Source organism: Narcine bancroftii, chromosome 5 (assembly GCF_036971445.1).
Source record: "Narcine bancroftii isolate sNarBan1 chromosome 5, sNarBan1.hap1, whole genome shotgun sequence".
Lineage (NCBI taxonomy): Eukaryota > Metazoa > Chordata > Chondrichthyes > Torpediniformes > Narcinidae > Narcine > Narcine bancroftii.
This window is the reverse complement of record NC_091473.1, coordinates 116,779,428-116,801,386: the sequence shown is the minus strand read 5'-3', so window position 1 is coordinate 116,801,386 and position 21,959 is coordinate 116,779,428. Positions and strand designations below refer to the sequence as shown.

At 37.6% G+C, this 21,959-nt stretch overlaps 1 protein-coding gene and 1 long non-coding RNA gene across 8 annotated transcripts in view; both read left to right on the top strand.

Annotated features, from left to right (window-relative positions):
* Positions 1-21,959, top strand: part of b4galt2 (UDP-Gal:betaGlcNAc beta 1,4- galactosyltransferase, polypeptide 2) — a 384,372-nt gene that overhangs the window by 136,882 nt on the left and 225,531 nt on the right. The window lies entirely within an intron of this gene.
* Positions 5,073-15,039, top strand: LOC138763898 (uncharacterized). Its single transcript, XR_011357879.1, has 3 exons — positions 5,073-5,106; positions 8,050-8,135; positions 14,861-15,039. It is a non-coding gene; the product is annotated as an uncharacterized lncRNA (long non-coding RNA).

Genomic DNA, 21,959 nt, shown 5'->3' with positions numbered 1-21,959 from the left:
GTTCACTGAATTTTGTAAGTAATAGTTAGGGAAGTGCCAACAGAGGCTAAAACACAACAGATAAAATAAGTTGGTTTGCCAATTTGTTTAGTGATGTACCTCATATTCTTTCTCATCAAAAGAAAACTTTGAAGGACAGGAAATATATCCTTCTATTCTAATCCTAACCCTGCTATCAACCTTTATAAAATGTGGTATGATCTGCAGCAAGCTGCTTCAGAGCAATTAGAATTATTTTGACCTTTTCCTCTGAATATAGAGATATTCACCAACACTGTTGGAAATTATTGATGTGGCTTTTCCCCCCTCTCTCTCTCTTCCTCTCCCTCTCTCTACCCCATCTCCTCTCTTTCCCTCCCTCTCTCTTTACCTCCCCACTCCCTAGCTCCCCCTCTCTCTACCCCGTCTCTGCCTCCTCCTCTCTCTACCACCTCCTCTCTCTACCTCCCACCTCTCTCTCTCTACCTCTCTCCTTTCTCTCTACCTCTCCCCTGTCTCTCTCTCTTCCCCTTTCTCTACCTCTCACCTCTCTCTCTAACTGTTCCCCCTCCCTAGCTCTTCCCTTTCTATATACCTCTCTCCCTTTTTCTCTACCTCTCTCCTTTCTCTCTACCTCTCTCTCTCTACCTCTCTTTCACCCCTTCTCTCATTGCCCCTCTGGTTTGATGCAACCTTTTCTTTCTCCTTTCCCTCTTGTAAGACCATGAATTGTCTGATTTAGAAATATTTGATTTGATCATACCACAACTGTTAGCACCACAAAGATGCTTTCTGATAGAGAAATGTCTGAGTTAGTGGCAGTCTAAAAGTTGATCATGAGTTTTTTTTTGCACTTGTGAATGCCAGTTGAGGACAAGCTTAACCACATTAGGCCTTTCCTGATTTCCTTGGGATGACTTGTAACTTTGTTGACATATTGTGGCACAGTAGAGGCCCAAAAAATCTTGTAATAATGCTAATAATGTTATTGTCATACAATAAGTACAATGTACATATGCCCCAAAATTCATACCATACATTTTGGCATATAAATCGACTGGCAGATAGGTCGACCCCCCCCCCCCCCACTTGTTTCAGTCTAATTTTAGGGGTTTTATGGTATATTTTATGGTATTTGGGCTGTCCAGGCCTCCCAAGAACAATTTTTAAAACACCCCAATCACAAGTAACAAAGCTGTAAATTAAGTACAAAAATAACCTTGGCCTACCAGGCTGGAGCAGCGATGGCCCACAGAGCTGGAGTGGTGACACTGCGCTCCAAGCGGGAGCAGGAATCTTGGCCTACCAGGCAGGAGTGGTGACGGTTGCCTCAGGGCCCCAGGTAGGAGCGGTTATGGTGGAGCCCAGTGATGAGGAGGTACTTGCAACATCGACTTAGACGCCAAATCGACATTAATCTGTTTTTGGTGAATTTAAGGTCTCAAAAGTATATCCAGTGGATAAGTGGAACTCTACCCCACCCCCCCACCCACCTTGAAAAATCTTTTTAGGGTTTCACGACCAAAATATATGGTCATTGTTGGAAATAAACAGGTACTTTTGATAATAAAAACACTAATATAATAGGCATTAAATTACCCCAGTATTGGAAAGAGATGAAATAAATAATAAATAGAAAATACAGATAAATAGTAAATATTCAGTTACAGATAATGCAAGAAATACTATGTTCAGTAAATTATATAGTGCAATTGTGCAGATAGGTGTTTTTTTTTAGTCCCAGAGTAATTAATTTATCAGATAGTAAGGAGAAGTTCAATAACCTAATAGCTGTTAGGGGAGGGTGTTGATTCTGTACGTTCTTACCTACAGAACCTCCAAGAGGTAGCAGGGTGATGGTGGTCCTGCATGGCTGCCTTCTTGAGGCAATGGCTCACACACATTTCTTCAAATGATGGGAAGCCAGAGCCAAAGATGGACCTGTGCTAAACTATTTTTTCTACTTTACCCCCCTGATCTGCACTCAGACCATGTCCCTCCATACCCCTCTCGCCTATGTACTGCCCAAATATTTCTTAAATGTCATAATTGAGCCTGAATTTACCAATTCACCGGGCAGCTCGTTGCACACTCCTCCTCTCTGCATGAAGTTCCCTCTAATATTCCCTTTAAACTATTCCTCTTTCACACTCAACCTAGGTCCTCAAGTTTTTAACTTCACCTAACCTCAGTGGAAAAAGCCTCCTTGCATTTATTCTATCTATACCAATCATAATTTTGTATGCACTGAATATTTAGAAAGTTGAGGCGATGGTGCACCTTCTTCACGGTTGCCTCGATGTGTTGGATCCTGGAATGGTCTCCTGAAATATGGACTCCCAGGAACTTAAAGGCACTTATGGATTTTAATAAGACATTTGACAAGGTCCCCCATGGGAGACTCATTCAGAAAGTCATGAGGCATGGGATCCATGAAACCTTGGCTGTGTGGATTCAGAAAAGGCTTGCCTGTAGAAAGCAAAGAGCAGTAGTGAATGCGAAGTGTTCTGCATGGATGACCCAGAGGAAGATGTTGAAGGGTGAATCAGTAAATTTTCAGATGATGCGAAGAATAGAGGTGTTGTGGATAATGTAGAAGGTTGTCCAAGGTCAAAACAGGATATAGACGGGATGCAGAGTTGGGTGGAAAAGTGGCAGATGAGAAGTGTGAAGTGATGCATTTTGGAAGGTGGAACGTGAAGGTGTAGTGCATGGTTAATAGCAGTGTGGAAGAACAGAGGGATCTTAGGTTCCAAATCCATAGATCTCTCAAGGTTTCCAGCAAGGTTGATAGGGTAGTTAAGAAGGTTTATTATATGCTGGGTTTCAGTAATTTGAGGATGGAATTCAAGAGTTGTGATGTAATGCTACAGCTCTGTAAAAGTCTGGTTGAACCACACTTGGAATATTATGTTCAGTTCTGGTCGCCTCATTACAGGAAGGACATGGAAGCTTTGGAGATGGTGTAGAGGAGATTTACCAGGACATTGCCTGGATTGGACAATGTGTTTTATGTGGCAAGGTAAACTGAGCTGGGGCTTTTCTCTTTGGAGCAAAAAAGGATGGGTGGTGACTTAATAGAGATCTACAAGATTATAAGTAGTATTGTTAGGTTGGAGAGCTAGCACCCCTTTCCTAGCAAATTTGTTTAAGGTGAGGGGAAGAAAGCTTAATGGGTTAAGCTTTTTTTTTGCACAGAGAGTAGTGGGTGTCTGGAATTTATTGGAAGGGATGGTGGAATAGGGATATTTAAAAGACCCTTAGATAGGCACATGAATGCAAGAAAAGAGAGGATTACAGGTGTGAGGCAGGGAAAGTTTAGATTGTTGAGTAGGGTTACATGGGTAGGCACAATGTCATGAGCCAAACTGTAATTTTCTATGTTTTATCTGTTTGGACGATTATGTTCAGGGGGCAGCAATTAGTGTTGGAACAAGTTAGCAGAGAAGGAAAGAATAGATAACATTTCCATTGCCTGCAGCTGTTCTGAGACCCAGACTGGAAATGTATTTACCACGGTGTCTGATGAACTCAGCAATAGGTCAATCTACATGTCCCATATGCTCTGGGAAGGCTGAAGTGCATGAATGCCAGCTAGTTGGTTGAGCTATTCAAGATGGTTTAAATAAAATTTTCAATTATGGTTTAATTCAATAAATTAAAATCAAAATCAAAATAAGATGAAGAACATATGCTTGAAAAAAATAACTCAGAACACAAAAGATATAGTATGAAAACCATTATTGAAGTGTTTTAATTTATTATTAATAAATCAATAAACATAAGGTACAGGTCTAAGGCTATTTTCTCTCATTAAAAATTTTATTCATCTGTGCAATTTCAATGGGATCAGATCCCTGATATATATTAAAAAAAATCATAAAAAATTAAAACAGCTGCATCACCCAGGGTGTTTAAAGATGCAGAATGCACAATAATATTTGCACCTTTGGTTTGTTTGGTATAATTTTGGATCTTTAAACACCCTGGGTGATGGAACTGTTTTAATTTTTTATGATTTTTAAAAATATATCAGGGATCTGATCCCATTGAAATTGCACAGATGAATAAAATTTTTATGCTGAATAAAGATGTAACTAATCAATTAAATTCTTTCAAGCTCTTCAGAATGTCCCAACTCATTGTCTCATGACTGTCCCACTGCTGGATGTATGTTTTCAGACAATTGGAAGAAACACTCTGGAATTGTTCAGTTTGCTTTTTGTCCATACAGACTGCTCCTGGTTAAAATAAATGATTAATTATCAGAAATACTTTGACAAATACTAAGGTTGATCTTGGCCTCAGTACTACTCTCGGTAGCTCTTGACCATCCTTTGTTTCAATTATCTGACAATTAACTATGGTTTACTGAGAATCATACTCATAACCCAAGTTATAATATCCTAGTTGGTTCTCATTTCATTTGTAAATGGGCATCCTTATTCTGAATCCAGGACCTGAGTTCTAAATATTCCCACCAGAAAAAATATCTTCTCAATATCCACTCATTTAATGTCCTTAGAATTGTGAATGCTTCAATAAGATCACCTCTCGTTCTTCATTATATATCAGTCCATTCATCCCAGTATTTATGATATCTTCAACATCTCACTCTGCAGGGCATGGTACCCACTGGTTTCAAACAGGCATTAATCGCCCCGGTGCCCAGGAAGAGTGAGGTATCCTGCCTTAATGACTACCAACCAGTGGCACTCACATCAACGGTGATGAAGTGTTTTGAAAGGCTGGTGTTGAAGCATATCGGCTCCTGTATGAGTGGCAACATGGATCTATTCCAATTTGCCTATCGTAGCGACAGGTCTACAGTGGATGCCATCTCAAAGGGCTATGTTCTTAGGCTTTACTCACTTTACATCTAAGACTGTGTGGCTTGGTACAATCTTGCCATTTACAAATTCGCTGATGATACCCATGATAATCAGTTGTATAAAAAGAGGTGATGAGCCAGCATACAGGAGGGAGATTGAAAACTTGGCTGAATGTTGCACCAACAATAACCTTGCACTCAATGCCACCAAAACCAAGGAGCTAATTGTTGACTTCATAAAGGGAAACCCAGATGTGTACGATCCAGTGACCATTGGTGGATCAGAGGTAGAGAGGGTGAGCAAATTTAAGTTCTTGTGTGTCACTATCTCAGAGGAACTTTCATGAAACCAACACACTAATGGCATCATGAAAAAGGCATGTCAGCACCTTTACTTCCTCAGGAGTTTGTGGAGGTTTGTTATGACATTGGACACTCTGGCAAATTTCTACACATGAGTGATGGAAACTGTGCTGACTGGCTGCTTCACGGTCTGGTATGGTGATCCCAATATCCCTGAGTGTAATAGGCTGCAAAAGGTAGTTGACACATCCCAGAGCAAACCTCTTCCTACCATCGAGAACATTTATGGGGAATGCTGCCATTGGAGAACAGCAGCAATCGTCAAGGATCCACACCACTCAGCACATGCTCTGTTCTCACAGCTACCATCAGGAAAGAGGTATAGGTGCCACAAAGCTCACGCTACCAGGTTCAGGAAGAGCTGCTACCCCTCCACCATCAAACTCTTCAACAACAAACTCATCCAGGGACTCATTTAAGGACTCTTACTTTTGCACTTTATGGTTTGCTTTTTTTTCTCCTCTCTGTATTGCACAGACAGTTGTTTACATTTGTTTACATGAGTACATTGTGTACATTTTTTTTCACTACCAATTAGTGGTTATTCTGCCTGGCCCACAGGAAAAAGAATTTTAGGGTTGTATGTGATGTCGTGTATGTACTCTGATAATAAATCTGAAATCCGAATTTGTTTGGGATAAGGTCAAAAGTTATGTATCGTGGTATTTATGCAAACTTAATAATGGTTTATAATATACTATAATGGAGGTCAGTGCAAGGGACTGCAGTTGCTGGATAACCAGAGCAGCACAAAAAATGCTGAAGGAACTTAGCAGGTTGGGCATCATCCATGGAAGGATGTTGCTTTGTTCACTACTCACATCTGTAATCAATGGAGAACAATAGTTTCAGGTTGAAATCCTTCATCAGGAATAGCAAGCCCAAATAAAATGGTTAGGTGTGGAAAGGGGGAGGAGTACCTGCTGGCAGATGATAGGTGAGTACAGTTATTGGGAGAAAGAAATGGGGGGGAAATAAAATAATAAAGCTCAGAGGTGACTGGAGGAAGAGGCTGAGGATAATGCATTCTGATAGGGAGAAGGAAGGAGTGCAGTAAGGTGCTGGAGAAGGAAGGCATTGAGGGAGGGGAGGGGATAAAGAAAGAATGAAACTGGAGGAAGGAAGGCATAGAGGGTAGGTAGAGAGGGGAGGGGAAGATGAGGAAGAATGGAGGCAGAACGATGAGGGAAACTGAGAAGACAAGGTTTGAAAAGACAAGGATGGAGATTACCATTAATTGGAGAAGTTGGACAGGGGCCTGCTAAGTTGGAATATAAGGTGCTGTTCCTCCAATTTGTGAATGGCCTCAACTTGGCAGTGCAGTAGAACATGAGTAGGCATGTCCTTATTGGAACGGGAAGTGGAAGTATCGTGGCTGGCCACTGGGAGAACCTGGACGATTGGGCAGATGGAGTGAAAATGATCAATGAAGTGATTCCCCATTCTGCGCCCGGACTCCTCAATATTGAGAAGCTGTAAAAGGAGTACAGGATGCAGTAAATCACCCCTGCAGGTTTGCAGGTGAAGCATTGCCTCATGTAGAAGGAGAGTTTGGTAATGAGGGAGGAGGTGTTGTGTAAATGAGGTACTTCGTTTAGTCACAGGGATAAGTGCCAATGTGGGGTATGGGAGGGGAGATTATTTGGCAGTGATGAGTGGATAAGGTGTAATGGAGAGAGCAATCCTTGCAGAAAGCAGTAAGAGGAGGGGAAGGTATGTCTGGAGTGGGATCCTATTGGAGGTGGCTGAAATTCGGAAAATAACACATCGGATACAGAGGCTGGTGGGGTGGCAGGTGAGGATGAGGGGAATCCTATCCCTGTTATGTTATGGATGGGTGGGCTGAGGGCAGATGAGCAGGAATTGGAGGAGATGCGGGTGAGGGCTGCATTGAGGGGAAACCATATTTACTGAAGGAGAACAATTCAGATGTTCTGGAAAGGAAAGCCTTATCATACTAACAAATGTAGCAGAGATGGAGGAACTGGGAGAGACTGGGTGGAAAGAGGTGTAGTCCAAGTAGCTGGAAGTCAGTAGTCCTTTGAAAAGGATGTTGGTAGATTGCCCATCTTCCAAGATGGACCGAGAGATCGAGAAAGGAGAGAGAGGTACCAAAGATGGACCAAGGGAATTTGAGGGCAAGGTGGAAGTTGGCAGCCAAAGTTAATAAAGTTGGTGAGCTCATCATGGGTGCAGGATGCAGCCCCAATGTGGTCATGGATAAAGAATTGCTCTTAAGTTGGCCTTATCTCTATGGAACAGTAAGTACTAGGCAAAACCTTGCTTATTTTTTTTCGTATGAAAATAAAATAAATTGTTAACACACACCTCTTTTATTTGTAAAGTTATCATTGCAAACGTTCTAGGAAGTACTGTACAAGAACATAAATGACAACATTCTCATGAAAGGAGTGCTCCATAAAACCCACCACACTTCATTTCAGTAGCTGAGACAAAATCTCTATTGAGTTAATGTTTCAGGTAGTTATTGTAGAGCGAGGATGCACTTTCTGCTGTTTATCCTTCGTTGGGTCAGAGGTAGCATAAGGTGGCAGAAGGTTCCCAGACTCCCTGTGAAATATATTTGGCTGTTCAGCTGCCCAATGGAAGACACATGTCTTGAGGTCCACTTCACACAATCCTGTGTTTCGAAAGATGAGTTCAGGTTTTAAGAGTGGAAGCTTTAAGGATGGTGGGATGCAGATGTGTAAGTGGAGCTGAGATCACAGCCAGATCAACCATGGACTTACTAAATGGTGGTGCAGGCTCGACAGGCCAGATTGCCAACTTCTCTTCCTATTTCATATCCTAGTTGTATATGACATTTTATTTTTCACTTTTGAACTGATTCTTTAAAAGGTGCCTTTGCATTTTAGCAGTTTCTAAAGATGTCCTATGCTGATATGGTGAGGAATTCAAGCAAGCAGTGAAGCAATACTGACGGTCTAAAAGAGAAAGAATGGTAAACCAGCAAATTTCTATGTGTGAACAAGATTGCAAATCTGGAAAGGGGAATATTAATGCAGAAGAAAGCTCAGTGTTAAATTTTATCCCTATTATCTGTTAAGAGATAATATTGATGATTATGAGTCCAAATATGCAGATTACATTAGCATATATTAGACTGAAATGTATTTAAGCTCTGGTTTGAAACTCCACTGATTTTGAAGACATGGCAGGATGGTTCAGGGTCTATTACCAAATAGCAAATAGGATTTGCTCTGTATTTTCACAGGCACATTATGAAAAGCTTAAACCAGTCTTCCATGTAAAGGCATATATATTCATACCTCAAAAGAATGAAAGGTGTCCACTCTATTGTGCGTTTTTGAAAAAAACAATATTACCTGAATGACAAAAATTTTAAAAAAAATAAGCCATGCATCTCTTTGAATCTTACAGTATAGAAACAGACCCATAGGCTCAGCCTGTCCATGCCAAACAACTTGCCCTCTTGCTTTAGTCCTACCTGCCTTCATTGCACCCTCCAAGTCCACTCATCCATGTAATTAACCAAGTGTTTTTTTAAGGAAGCTGACATAGTTGCCTCTACTGCTTTGTCTGGCAGCTTGTTCCATACACCCACCAGCCTCTGAGTGAAGAACTGTCCCCTCACGTCTCTTCTAAATCCCACCTCCCTCACTTTATATTTATGCCCTCTCACAAGACATAGGAGCAGAAGGAGGCCCATTGAGTCTGCTCTGCCATTCTATCATGAGCTGATCCATCCTCCCACTTAGTCCCACTCCCCAGCTTTCTCCCCATAACCCTTGAGACCCTGACTAATCAAATATCTGTTAATCTCTGCTTTAAATACACCCAACAACCTCACTTCCACAGCTGCCTGTGGCAACAAGTTCTACAGACCAACAACTCTCTGACTAAAGAAATTTTGCCACATTTTTGTTTAAAATAGACACCCTTTTATCCTGAAGTTGTGCCCACTTGTACAGGACTTCCCTACCATGTGAAACATCCTTGCCATATCTTAGTCTGTCCAGGCTTTTCAGCATTTCAGCCTCTGAGGTCCCCTCATCCTCCTGTACAGTCCAAGAGCCAACAAATGTTTTCTCCAATGCCAGCTTGTCTTTTCTCAAATAAGGTGTCCAAAACTCTACCCAGTACTCCAAGTGAGGTCTCACCAAATCTCAACATTACATTCCTCCCCTTCCATGCTGTTCCTCTGGAAATGAATGCCAACATTTTATTTACCTTCTTTACTGCCAACTTTAACATTTAGGGCATCCTGCATCTTGTAATTTTGAATTTTCTCCCCATCTAAATAATATTTTTCTCATCCATTTCTTCTACCAAAGTGGATGACCATATACATTTTGGCATTGTATTTCATTTACCACCCCTTTGCCCATTCTCCTAACCTATCCACGTCTCTCTGCAGCCTTTCTGTATCCTCAGCACCACCCACCCTACCAGCTATTTTGGTATATCTTCAAATTTAGCCATAAAGCCATTTATTTCATAATCCAAATAATTTCTATAAAATGTAAAAAGAAGCGACTCCAATACTAATCCTCGCGGAACATCACGGGTAATCAGTAACTAATCGGATTAGGATCCCTTTGTTTCTATTCTCTGTTTCCCACTGATCAGACAATGCTCTACCCATGCTAGTACCCTTCCTGTAATCCCATGGGCTCTCATCTTGGTTAGCAGCCTTATACTACATTGGCATTTTGCCAAACACATTTTGAAAGTCCAAATGTACACCACAACCACTGCATCTCCTGTGTTTCAGGAAACCATGTTGAATTGGGCCAATCTTTTCATGCACTACCAGGTATTCTGTAGTGGATCCTTGACAATTGACTCCAACAGCTTCCCGACCACCGACACTGGCTAATAGGTGTATAATTTCCTTTATGCTGCCTTGCTCCCTTCTTAAACAGCAAAGTGACATTTGCAATCCTCCATTCCACTGGAACCATGCCAAAATCCATCAATTTCTGAAAAATCATTACCAATATCTCCACAATCTCTAGAGCTACCTCCTTTAGAACCTGAGAGTGCATTCCATCCGGTCTGGGACACTTATCTACCATTTGACCATTTAGTTTCCCAAGTATCTTGAAAGGGGAAATTATGAGAGTATAGAGTTTGTTTGTTCCTATCAGTATTAAAGGCAAGATTAGGGGGGGTGGGGGGAACATCACATGATGTGCTAGGATTAGGATGTGGAACCTAACCTTCCTGGAAAAACTTTTTAAAAATTAGGTTAAGTAATGTTCTGATCGGTTAAAAGTTGTTTGAAAGACATATACAACATTTTTAGACATGTCTCCTGAAAAAGAAAAAGCTGCTGCTCGTTTACCTGGAGCCCAACATGATGAAAAGACAAGAAGAGAAGCCAGGCCTATCTTTGCTGAAAAGTAGGGAGCTAGCATCCAGGCTGCTCCCTGGGTGAGTGATCCTTATGAGGTGTCATCTTTTGACGTTGCTCTCCCAGTGAGATGACATACAAGAAGAAGAACCCGTAAGTGACGTGTGTACATGCATGCATGAAAAACAGAGGCCTTCAGCGCACATCAGAAGACTTGGACTCACAGACAACTAATAGTGAAGAGGATGAAGATCAAGAAGGAGAGCAGCAGCAGCAAGAAGAAGCGGTAAAAAGAAAAGAAGCTAGAATTGTAGAAATTAGACAAGACTAAGGCTAAAGATACATTGAATGTTGAGCTATGGGGAAATGTAAAGGGAGAAATAAATAGTGTTGGAGGCTGTCAATAAAATGAAGAAAAAAATTAAGTAAACTAGAAGGCTCAATGAAAAGAATGCAAGAAGATCTGCAACAAGTAGAAGATAGAGTAAACTATAGTAGAAGATACAGCAGCTTTAAACATAGAGAACAAGACGTTGCAGCAAAAGGTCGATGTATTGGAACATTTTAGTAGGAGAAACAATATTAAGATTGTGTGTTTCAAAGAAGGTGTAGAAAAGCAAGATTTGATTGGTTTTCTTCTGGAATAGTTTTCTGAGATGTTGGAAGCTGAACTTTTTCATCGTTCCATAGCGATTGAAAGAGCACACAGAGCTCTTAGACCTAAACTGCTTCCAACTCAAAATCCACGATCTATATTGATTAAGTTTCTTTGGTACCAGACAAAGAGAAGATTTTATCTCTGGTAGCAGCAAAGGCAAGAGTGACAGTAGGCCCACTTCAATATGAAGTTCCCAAAGTTTTGTTTTACCCTGATATAAGTGCAGCTTATTAAAAAGAAGAGAATTCAATCCACTTAAGAAGATTCTTTGGGGGAAAAAGGATAGAGGTTTGTTCTGCTCCACCCAACAGCTTTTAAGATCTTCATACTGGGTGAAGAAAACAAGTTCTTTTTGAATAAAATCTCCCATTTCTTCAGAGGGAGTGAAGAATATGATGATCGGTTAATGTTTTAACTTCTTTAATGGACTGAATTTTTTGGCTGTTCTGAGAAGGAGGAGTAATTCAAGATATATATTAATTACTTTTCTCTCTATTATTGTCCATTTTGTGTATTTTATGTTTTTTTTTCCTTCTAACTAAGTTTGGAATCAAGATTTAAAGTACCGGGGGGTTGGGGAGGGTGGGAGATTCTAACTTCTATTGGATCATGTGGGTAATTGTGACTCCAGTCATGGCTCGTAAAGCAGAGGGAAGTGGTGTTGGATTACATTATTACAACACCTATTGGGGATGGTTCTTTTTGCTTATATATATAGTTGCATGTTTTGTTCTAAGTATATATTTTTAAAAATTATTTAAGAATTTTGCAAAATATTACAAAGAGAGAAAATATAAAGATACAAATACAGATATATAAAAAAAGAAAAAGAAAAAATACAAAATATAAAAAATAATGGTAATGGTAATATCCCCCCACCCCGTCCCTCCGTCTACTACCTACATCAGCTTAACTCCCTCCCCCGCCCCTCGTAGCCTTAAAAAATTATACATTTAAAATTAATTAATCAACGTGCCAACTGTTTACATAACTTTTACTTAAGATCAATAGCCATACAATCCAAATGTAAACACCACATTTTAACAAAAAAATAATTATTTCGCAAATTATGTTATTTTTTTCCAAATATAAACACGATTGCAGTTCATTATGCCATCTTTGTATATTCAATTCCACATCATTTCTCCAAGTTATCGCTGTGCATTTTCTTGCAACCACTAACCCCAACTGCAAAAATGTTAATTGTGGCTTATCAGCCAATCCCAAAGTAACAGCATTCATGTAACCCAATAAACACATCATTGGATCCATTTGCAAATTGATTGTAAATAAATCTCTCAAAAATTTAACAACTTTTTCCCAAAAAATTTAACTTTCTTCCATACACAATGCATAAAAGTAATTGTCTTTTCTCCATATCTAAAACACAAATCTGTTAGACTAAATCCATATTTCAAATTCACCATACTATATCTCACATTAATTAGTTTTGTAACACTATCAATACACATATTTGACCATTTCTCCTAATATCTAAATCTCTCTCCCATTTCTCTTTTGTCCTATACAGCCCAACTTTATCCATCTTTTCTTGCAACAACCTATACATCCTTTCGTTTCCTTGTCAACCATTAAAATCTCAAACTTAGATTGACTTGGTAAAATTAAATCCTTACCAAATTGTATTCACAAAAAATCTCGAACTTGATAAGAAGCAAAAATAGAATTTGCAGAAATAACAAATTTCTCTTGTAATCTATTAAATGTAGAAAATTTACCCGCCTCAAAACAATCTTGTATAATACTAATTCTTTTCAATTTCCAATTTTTCAAATAAGGATTATTTAAAGAAAATGGAATTAGTTTATTCTGATACAATGGTGATTTAATCAAAATTTTCCCTTTAGAGCCTATAAGTTGATCCTGCTTATACCATATATCCAGTATATGTCTTAATACTGGTAATTTAGATTTTTGTAACAATAAAGGATTCCATTTATAAATAAATGGACTCATTTCTTTTTCAGAAATTTGATCCATTTCGACTTTAGCCCAGATAGGTGGTTGTTGAACATCAAACAACCTATTAATGAATTTCAACTGTGCCACTTCATAATAGCTTTAAAAATGTGGTAATTGAAGTCCTCCCCATTCGTATCGCTACATTAATTTATGCATAGAAACCCTAGGTAATTTACCCTTCCATAAAAATAATCAAATTACTTTATTTAATTCTTTAAAAGTTTATTCAGGATCACACATGGAATAGATTGAAAAAGATATTGTATACAAGGATAAATATTCATTTTTATACAATTTACTCTCCAAATTAAAGTTAATGGCAAATCTTTCCATTTCTGTAAATCAATTTTAATCTTATTCAACAAAGGTATATAGTTCAAAATATACAAGTCCTGATATTCTTTATTAACTATAGCTCCTAAATATTTAATATTATCAGACCATTTAAATTTAGTAATCTGTCTACAATCTAAATAATCCTCATTTGATATCTGCAATATTTCACTCTTCTCCCAGTTAACCTGACAATATGCCATATTGATTTAATAAATTTTGCAGCACCCTCAAAGATTCTTTAGGATATATTAGATATATTAAAACATCATCAGCAAACAAATCAATCTTATACTCTTTAATGTCCAAATTTTGCCTAATAGCTTGAGCTAAAGGTTCTATTACCAAAGCAAACAATGCTGGTGAAAGAGGACAACCTTGTCTGGTTGATCGAGATAATGTAAAAGCCAATGAAATCAGACCATTCGTCATTATTTGTGTTATAGGATTAGTATATAAAGCTTTAACCCAGGTGGTAAAGTATGGTCCAAATTGAATTTTTTCTAAAACCTTAAATAGAAATTTCCACGCAACCCTATCAAAAGCCTTTTCCACATCCAACGCCATTATCATTGGTTGATGAGCTTGTCGTTTAGCAGCAATAATTATAGAAATCAATTTAGTGACATTATGAACTGAATATCGACCTTTTATAAATCCAGCTTGGTCAACATGTACTAATTTTGGTAAATAATTAGCCAATCTATTAGCTAATACTTTTGCCACAATTTTATAATCTACATTTAATAACAATATTGGTCAGTAAGAAAACACTTTTAATGGATCTCTATCTTTCTTTGGAATAACAGTAATCAATGCCCTCAAAACAATTCTGGAAATGAACCCATCTCAGTTGCCTGTTTCAAAACTTACATATAAACCGGAAACAACAAATCGTTAAATTCTTTATGAAATTCTACTGTAAACCCATCTTCGCCCGGGGACTTTCCACCCGACATTGATTGCAGTGCTTCCTTTAATTTCAATTCCATAAAAGGACTATCTAAGTCATTAATATCCTTCAGAGTCAATGATGGCAAATTTAAATTAGCCATAAACAAATCAATTTGCTCAGTATTTTGTCTACTTTCGGATGTATAAAGTTCATTATAAAATCTAAAAAAATTCCTCATTAATTTCCTGAGGTTTATAAGTAATCTTCAAATATTTCCTAATTGCATTAATTGTTCTTGATGCTTGTTCTGTTTTTAATTGCCAAGCTAAAACCTTATGTGCTCTTTCACCTAACTCATAATAACGCTGTTTCGATCTTTGAATCATTTTTTTCATATTTATATGAATGCAAAATATTATATCGTAATTTTAATTTAGTTATCTTTTCTTTCTTTTTTCTTTTTTTTATTTGGATTGCCAGAAGAGAGTTGTGTATGCACACTGGGTCTGGAACAATAGAGTTATGGGAGGAAGACTTACAGGCAGAGGTGGAAGAAATAGTGAATTAGGAAGATGAGTAATACAGTTACATTCATAAATTTTAATGTGAATGGTTTAAACAGGATGGTGAAAAAGGAAAAGACCATTGATGTACCTTGATGTAGACATCTTTTTTGCAAGAAACTTATTTAACTGAAAAATAATATTTGAAGTTAAAGAGAGAGACTGGATTGGATATGTAGTAGCTTCTTCTTTAAATTCTAAAGCAAGAGGTGTGGGTATTTTGGTTAAAAAGAATATTCCAATGAAAATACAAAATGTAGTCACAAATCTTGCTGGAAGATATATGATGGTACATTGTCAAATATTTTCAGAATGATAGATGCTTCTCAATCTCTATGCACAAAATGTAGACCTGTCCATGCCAGTAACACCATGGCGAAGTTTGCAGATGAGGGGGAGATGAGTCTGCCTACAGGAATGAAATCCTGAATCTGAACGAGTGGTGCTGGGCTCATAACCTGATCCTAAACACCACAAAAACAAAGGAAATCATTCTGGACTTCAGGAAGCACAGGTCTGACCCGCTCCCCCTCTACATAGATGATGACTGTGTGACGAGGGTCCACAGCTTCACCCTCCTGGGCATCAATATCTCAGATGACCTCTCCTGGACTGTAAACACTTCAGCAGTCATTAAAAAGGCCCAGAGGCGCCTGTACTTCCTGAGAATGCTCAAAAAGAGCAAGGTGGGTCAGAATCTGCTGATTACCTTCTATAGTTCCACCATACAGAGCATCCTGCTGTACTGCAGCACAGTAAGGTTCTCCCATTGCACTGAAGGAGAGCGGCAAAGACTTCAACGGGTGGTGAGGGCAGCAGAAAAGATAATTGGATGTCCTCTACCCTCCCTGAAGGATCTCAACACCTCCCGTTGCCTCAGTAGAGCACAAGCAATAATAAAGGATCCCACCCACCCTGCCCTGCATCTGTTTGACCTACTACCCTCTGGCAGACGCTACAGGTCAATCAAGACAAGAACAAACAGACTCAGAAACAGCTTTTTCCCCCAGGCTGTCACTACACTAAACACACATATCCACAAATTCCCCTCTCTGTCCTCCACATCTATTATACATACAGCCGACACCCCCCCTCCATTCACATAAAGGACATATATTGTAAATTAAATTTTTTATTTAACTTCTATGGAGCTGCCTGTGGTTGTGTCGCTACATTGGTAACCTTGTACTGCTGTCATAAATCTCGTTGTATAACTTCTACAATGACAATAAAAAGCTATTTGATTTGATTTGATGTAGATGATCAGATGTTTAGCAGATGTACATGATAATATCTTGATAGGAGGAAATTTTAGACCCAATTTTTGACTGAACTACAAGAGGAACTGTAAGAACTAGAGCAGCAAAAGCATTCTTGGCATTAATGAGAGACTTGAATTTAATAGATGCATAGAAGAGAATTCATCTGAAAGAAAGAGATTACTCTTTCTCTTTGAGTAGGCATGACTTATTCTAGAATTGACTCATTTTTAATATCCGCATAAATATAATGTAAGATATTAGATGCTGAATATTAACAAGAATATTATTGGATCATTCAGTGTGCATTGTTAATGACTATTATAATGCCAGATAAAGAAAAATTGGTATATAGATGGAGTCTAAACTCATCATTGTTTCATTGCTAAAAAAAAATATTTTTTTTGTGATTTTATTAATAAGCAAATTCTGTTATTTTGTGACACAAACTTGAATTTGGTGAATGATAAATTTGTAATATGGGATGCCTTAAAAGCTTATTTTAGAGGACAAATTATGTTTTACTACTAAAGTTAAGAAAGATTATATAAAAGAAGTAGATCAGTTGGAGCAAGAAATAAAATTATTGGAAAAAGGTCTTCATAATGAAGTTCTGTAGATAAGTGTACACAATTAATTAATAAAATAAAAATTTCAGTATAATATATTACAAACTAATAGAATTTTAAAAATGATAACAAGAACTAAACAGAAATACCCCGACTTAGGTGGATGAGCACATAAAGTACTTGCATGCCGATTGAAATCTGAACAGGCTTCAAGAACAATTAATGCAGTTAAAAATGATTTGAATGTGATTAGTTATAAACCTCAAGAATGAAACAAAGTTTAAATTTTTTTTTATTCTAAATTATATAGTTCAGAGTCTTTAAAAGACAGTGATAAAATGGATAGATACTTAACGAGGATAAATTTACCTACATTAAACTTGGAAGAACAAATAGAATTGAGTGCATAATTTACACGATTAGAGGTAAAGGAAGCAATAAGTTAATTGCAAAGTGATACATTTCTGGGAGAAGATGTTTTTCCACCTGAATTGTGTAAAGAATTTAAAGATGTATTGACCCCTATTTTTATGGAAATGTTCGATCAAGCATCAAAAACTCATAATCTTCCAGATTCATTTTCAACAGCAAGAATTATTTGGTACCAAAAAATGACAGAGATCCTTTAAAACCACCTTTTTACAGACCAATCTCATTATTGAATGCAGATTATAAAATACTGGCTAAAATATTGGCGAATCGAGTTACTAAATCATTACCGAAATTAATAAACATAGATCGGACATGATTTGTAACAACTTAAGTTAAAGCACCAGAACCTGGTGAATATAATAAATGTTACATTCTGTGCACAGCATGGAAGTTTACCTGATACCAGTGATTTTGGAGAAGTAAAAAGTGAATGATTGGACAGTGAAAAGGAACTTTCCTGAACACATAAACATTACATACATGTGCGCTTAGAGTTAGAAGGGGGTTAAGTTGTTAATAGTAATAAGCTAAGTATTGATCTTATTATTATGTATTAAGAAAACAAAATCAGTTTTGTTTAGTAGCCATCATCTTGATGAATTTCTGTTGCTGCTTGATTTTGAGTCCTTTGGGCTTGTAACAAGTGGGGGCATGTCCGGGATCTTAAATATTTGGAGTGTTGGGATCTTAACCTTTTGGGATTTTTGTGATTCATTGGTAAATTATTTTTCCAAGCTCATTTAAAGCTTGTGTGTGGAAAAACAGCAGCAATGGATATTGGAGAAATTTTGGAACAGTCGTCACTTGTAGAGCTGCAGAGAACAAAAGAAAATAGGAACTGATGGAGATTGCCTTTGTTAAGGCTTGTTGAAGTCAAAGGTTTTATGAGGAAAATAGAAATAAAGAGAATTATAGTGAAATATTATATAAAAGATGGAAAATTTGAAGAGAAAGTGTTAGAAGATTTTCCTGAGGATAAATCTTTTGAAATGCAATTGCAATTGAAAAAAATAGAGTTGGGGAGAGAGAGACAGACAAAGGGAGAGAAAAAAAGTTTTGAGGAAGAGAGAGGAAAATGTAAACATGAAGCCGACAAATCAGAAAAAAAGAGAAAATATGAGTTGGAAGAATCTGAAATAAAGAGGAATTGCCGAAATGAAACTCGAGATAGAGAGGGGTAAGAGAACTGAAGCTCGAACTCCTGCAGAGAGTTTTATGGCTAGTAGAGAGGTTAATCTGGCTCCCCCTTTCGGTGAGTGTGATAATGATACATATTTTCAGCTTTTTGAAAAGGTTGCACAGAACTCAAGCTGGCCAAAAGAAAAATGGCCTCTTCAGCTCCAAAGTTTAATAAAGGGAAAAGCACAACAGGCATACTCCATTTTGTATGCAGAGCAAGTGGCAAATTATGAGACTGTTAAACAAGCAGTTTTAAATGCTTATGAGTTGGTCCCCAATGCATATAGACAAAATATTTAGGAATTTGAGGAAAGTGGGGAACCAATCTTATATGGATTTTGCACTTGAAAAATCAGTATGTTTTGACCGTTCATGTACCTCAAAAGGAATAAATAATGATTTCGACTGAGTAAGAGAATTGATATTAATTGGGGAAATTGAAAGGTGTGTTCCCAATGAGATCGAATTGTATCTGGATGAGAAAGATGTGGGAACATGGCAAGAATTGGCTAGATTAAACTTACAAAAGCATATTTCAGCGTAATAAATCTTTTCAGAAGGTTAATGTGGAACAGACGAGTAAACTTGAACTTAAATCTGGGGAGAATATTAAGAGGGTAAATTAGGAAAGGACAGAATTTCAGGTTTTGTGTGTCATTCTTTTAAGAGACTGGCTCATGTACCTGCAAATTATTTAGTGTTGAAAAAAAAAAGAGAGAAAAGGACATATTACCAGAAGTTTGTATGTAACAAGAACAGAGATTTCATACCTGGTAAGCATTTTATGGATGTATTCAAACCTTTTGTGTCAGAGGGCTTGATTTCAGTAAAGGAAGGAACTTTCCAAGTGCCAGTTAAAATTCTCAGAATTACTGGGGCTGCCCAGTCACTGTTGTTGGAAACTGTTTTAACCCTTGATCAAAAGAAGGACACAGGAGAGACAACTTTCATTAGAGGTGTTGGTGGAGGTGTAGAATCAATAATAGCTTTGCACAAAATAGTGTTGAATTCAGAGTGAGTTGTAGTAGGAGTTATTTCAAAGTTGCCCATGCGAGCAGTCTCATTCTTACACAGGAATGACTTGGCTGAGGACAAATTTGGGTCAATGTTGAGATTAATAAATAAGCCAAGTAAGGATGAGGTTGACGAAGATTGTGTGATATATTCTGCATGTGCAAGATCTTTGTCTAAGAAAATGATGAGAGCAGAGGAAAATACAGTGGATAGAGAGTTGCCCAGTATTTCTGAAATAATCCTGAAAGAGCAGGTTAAATTTGAGCATCAGGATTTGTCTTTGTCAAGGGAAGAGTTGATGGAGCAGCAAAAGACAGATTCCGATCTTACTGACTTGAAGAAGGCTGTGGATGAGGAGGAGATTAAGGAAATGCTGTGTGTATATTACTGGAAGGGTAAATTGTTAATAAGTAAATGGAGACCTTGTGATGTCCCTGCAAATGAAAATTGAGCAGTGATTGATCAGGTGGTCATTCCTAAAGCCTACCTGAATGAATTTTTTTTGAATATTTTATTTTTGTTTTTTTTTAAATTATACATTGTGACATTTAAATATAAAATATATTTAATGTTTACTCACAAAACACAATGAAAAAAAAGTCCCTCCCTCCCTCCCCCCCTTCCATACATACAGATCCATTCACTGTCAGAGCTACATATATTTTAATTATATAGAGTACAGTTGGGGAAACTATATATATTTACATTTATATATAGGTTAATGTGGAACAGATGAGTAAACTTGAACTTAAGTCTGGGGAGAATATTAAGAGGGTATAAAAATAATATAATAGTTTTTATATTTAATAGTTAATTTTATATCTTTTTTTCCAATTTTTATTACTGTATCTGGGCCCCTATGTGGTCTAGGTATGGCTGTCAGACCTTAACAAAAGTGACATATTTATTCTTTAAGTTATATGTGATTTTTTTTCCATAGGTAAACAGCTGTTCATTTCCGCAGTCCATTGTGCTATAAGTAGAGGGGAATTGGACTTCCAAGTGATTGCGATTCAGTTTTTTTGCTACTGCCAGTGCTATTTTTATAAATGAGATTTGATATTTGGTCAATTTGTTGCCTATTTTCATGAAATTACCTAACAGATATAGGTCCAGGTCACCCATGAAGGTCACTCCTGTTATCCTGGTTAACTTTTCTGCGATTTCTTACCAAAGTGGCCTCATTTTCACGTACGACCACATGGCATGCAAAAAGTTCCTGTTTCAGTCCCACATCTGAAGCACATCTCTGAAATCTCAGCTTTTGATCTGTGTAACTTTTGTGGAGTAAGATATAATTGATGTAAAAAAATATACAGAACTAATTCTTATCCTGCATTTATATTTGAGGTTATGCCATGTGACCAGCTTCTTTCTGAAATTACTGCACTCAAGTCCGACTCCCATCTTTCCCTTGACCTCTGCAACCCTAGTTTTTCTCTTCCGCTCTGGAGAACATAGTACATTTTTGTTATAAATTTGGATGTATTCCCCATCCCAACCATTTGTTCAGTTTTACTAATTTCAGGTGGGTCAACCTTGGTCTCCATCTTTCCCTTAAGAACAATCTAAGCTGGAGAAAACAGAAAGAGGTCCCATTACCCACTCTGTATTTGTGTTTTAATTGTTCAAAAGACATAAGGGTTCCTTCCGTGTAACAGCCCTTAATATATCTTATACCTTTGTCATACCATGAATTTAATACTCTATTGCCCATGTTCATAGGCAATAACACATTTTTACACAATGGTGCTTTTATTGATATCCCTACCTTTTTCCTATACATTCATTAATTTCTTTCCACATTCTAATCATATGTATTAGAATGGGGTTATCCATCTTTTTCTTTTGTGATTTGAAACTCACACCCACACACACACCCACACCCACACACACACCCACACCCACACACCCACCCACACACCCACACATACCCACACACCCACACCCACACACACATCCACACCCACACACCCACACCCACATCCACATCCCACACACACCCACACCCACACACCCACACACTCACACCCACACACCCACACACTCACACCCACACACCCACACCCACACACACACCCACACCCCACACAAAGCTACATTTGCGCTTTGTGTAAATTAAGTTGGAGTTAAGTTTAGAGATAAGTAAGAAATGTTATATCAATAGTTTAATAAAAACTATTATTTTGAATTTACCATTGTTTGGTGAATTTTCCAATGCTGTTCTTTTGTTAGTTCATAACAAAATTTGATAGTTCATAACACAGTGTGTGTGTATTTATATATATCATATACACACATATATATATGCGATACGGTATAACTCAGATTATCTAAAATGGTTGGGACTGGGCTTGTTTCGATAAACTTTTTATTGGAGAACTGGTCATTTTTTTAAAAAAACAGCCCAGTAGCAACAGCAAATCACTTGTAACAGTGTTCATACAACAACAAAAAAAAACAAGGTTAGCTTTTTTTAAGCATTAAAATAATGTTTAATTCTCACCAAAAACATGCTGGCCACTGCTGATCACTGACACCTCCCCACCGAGGCCCTGCTCGT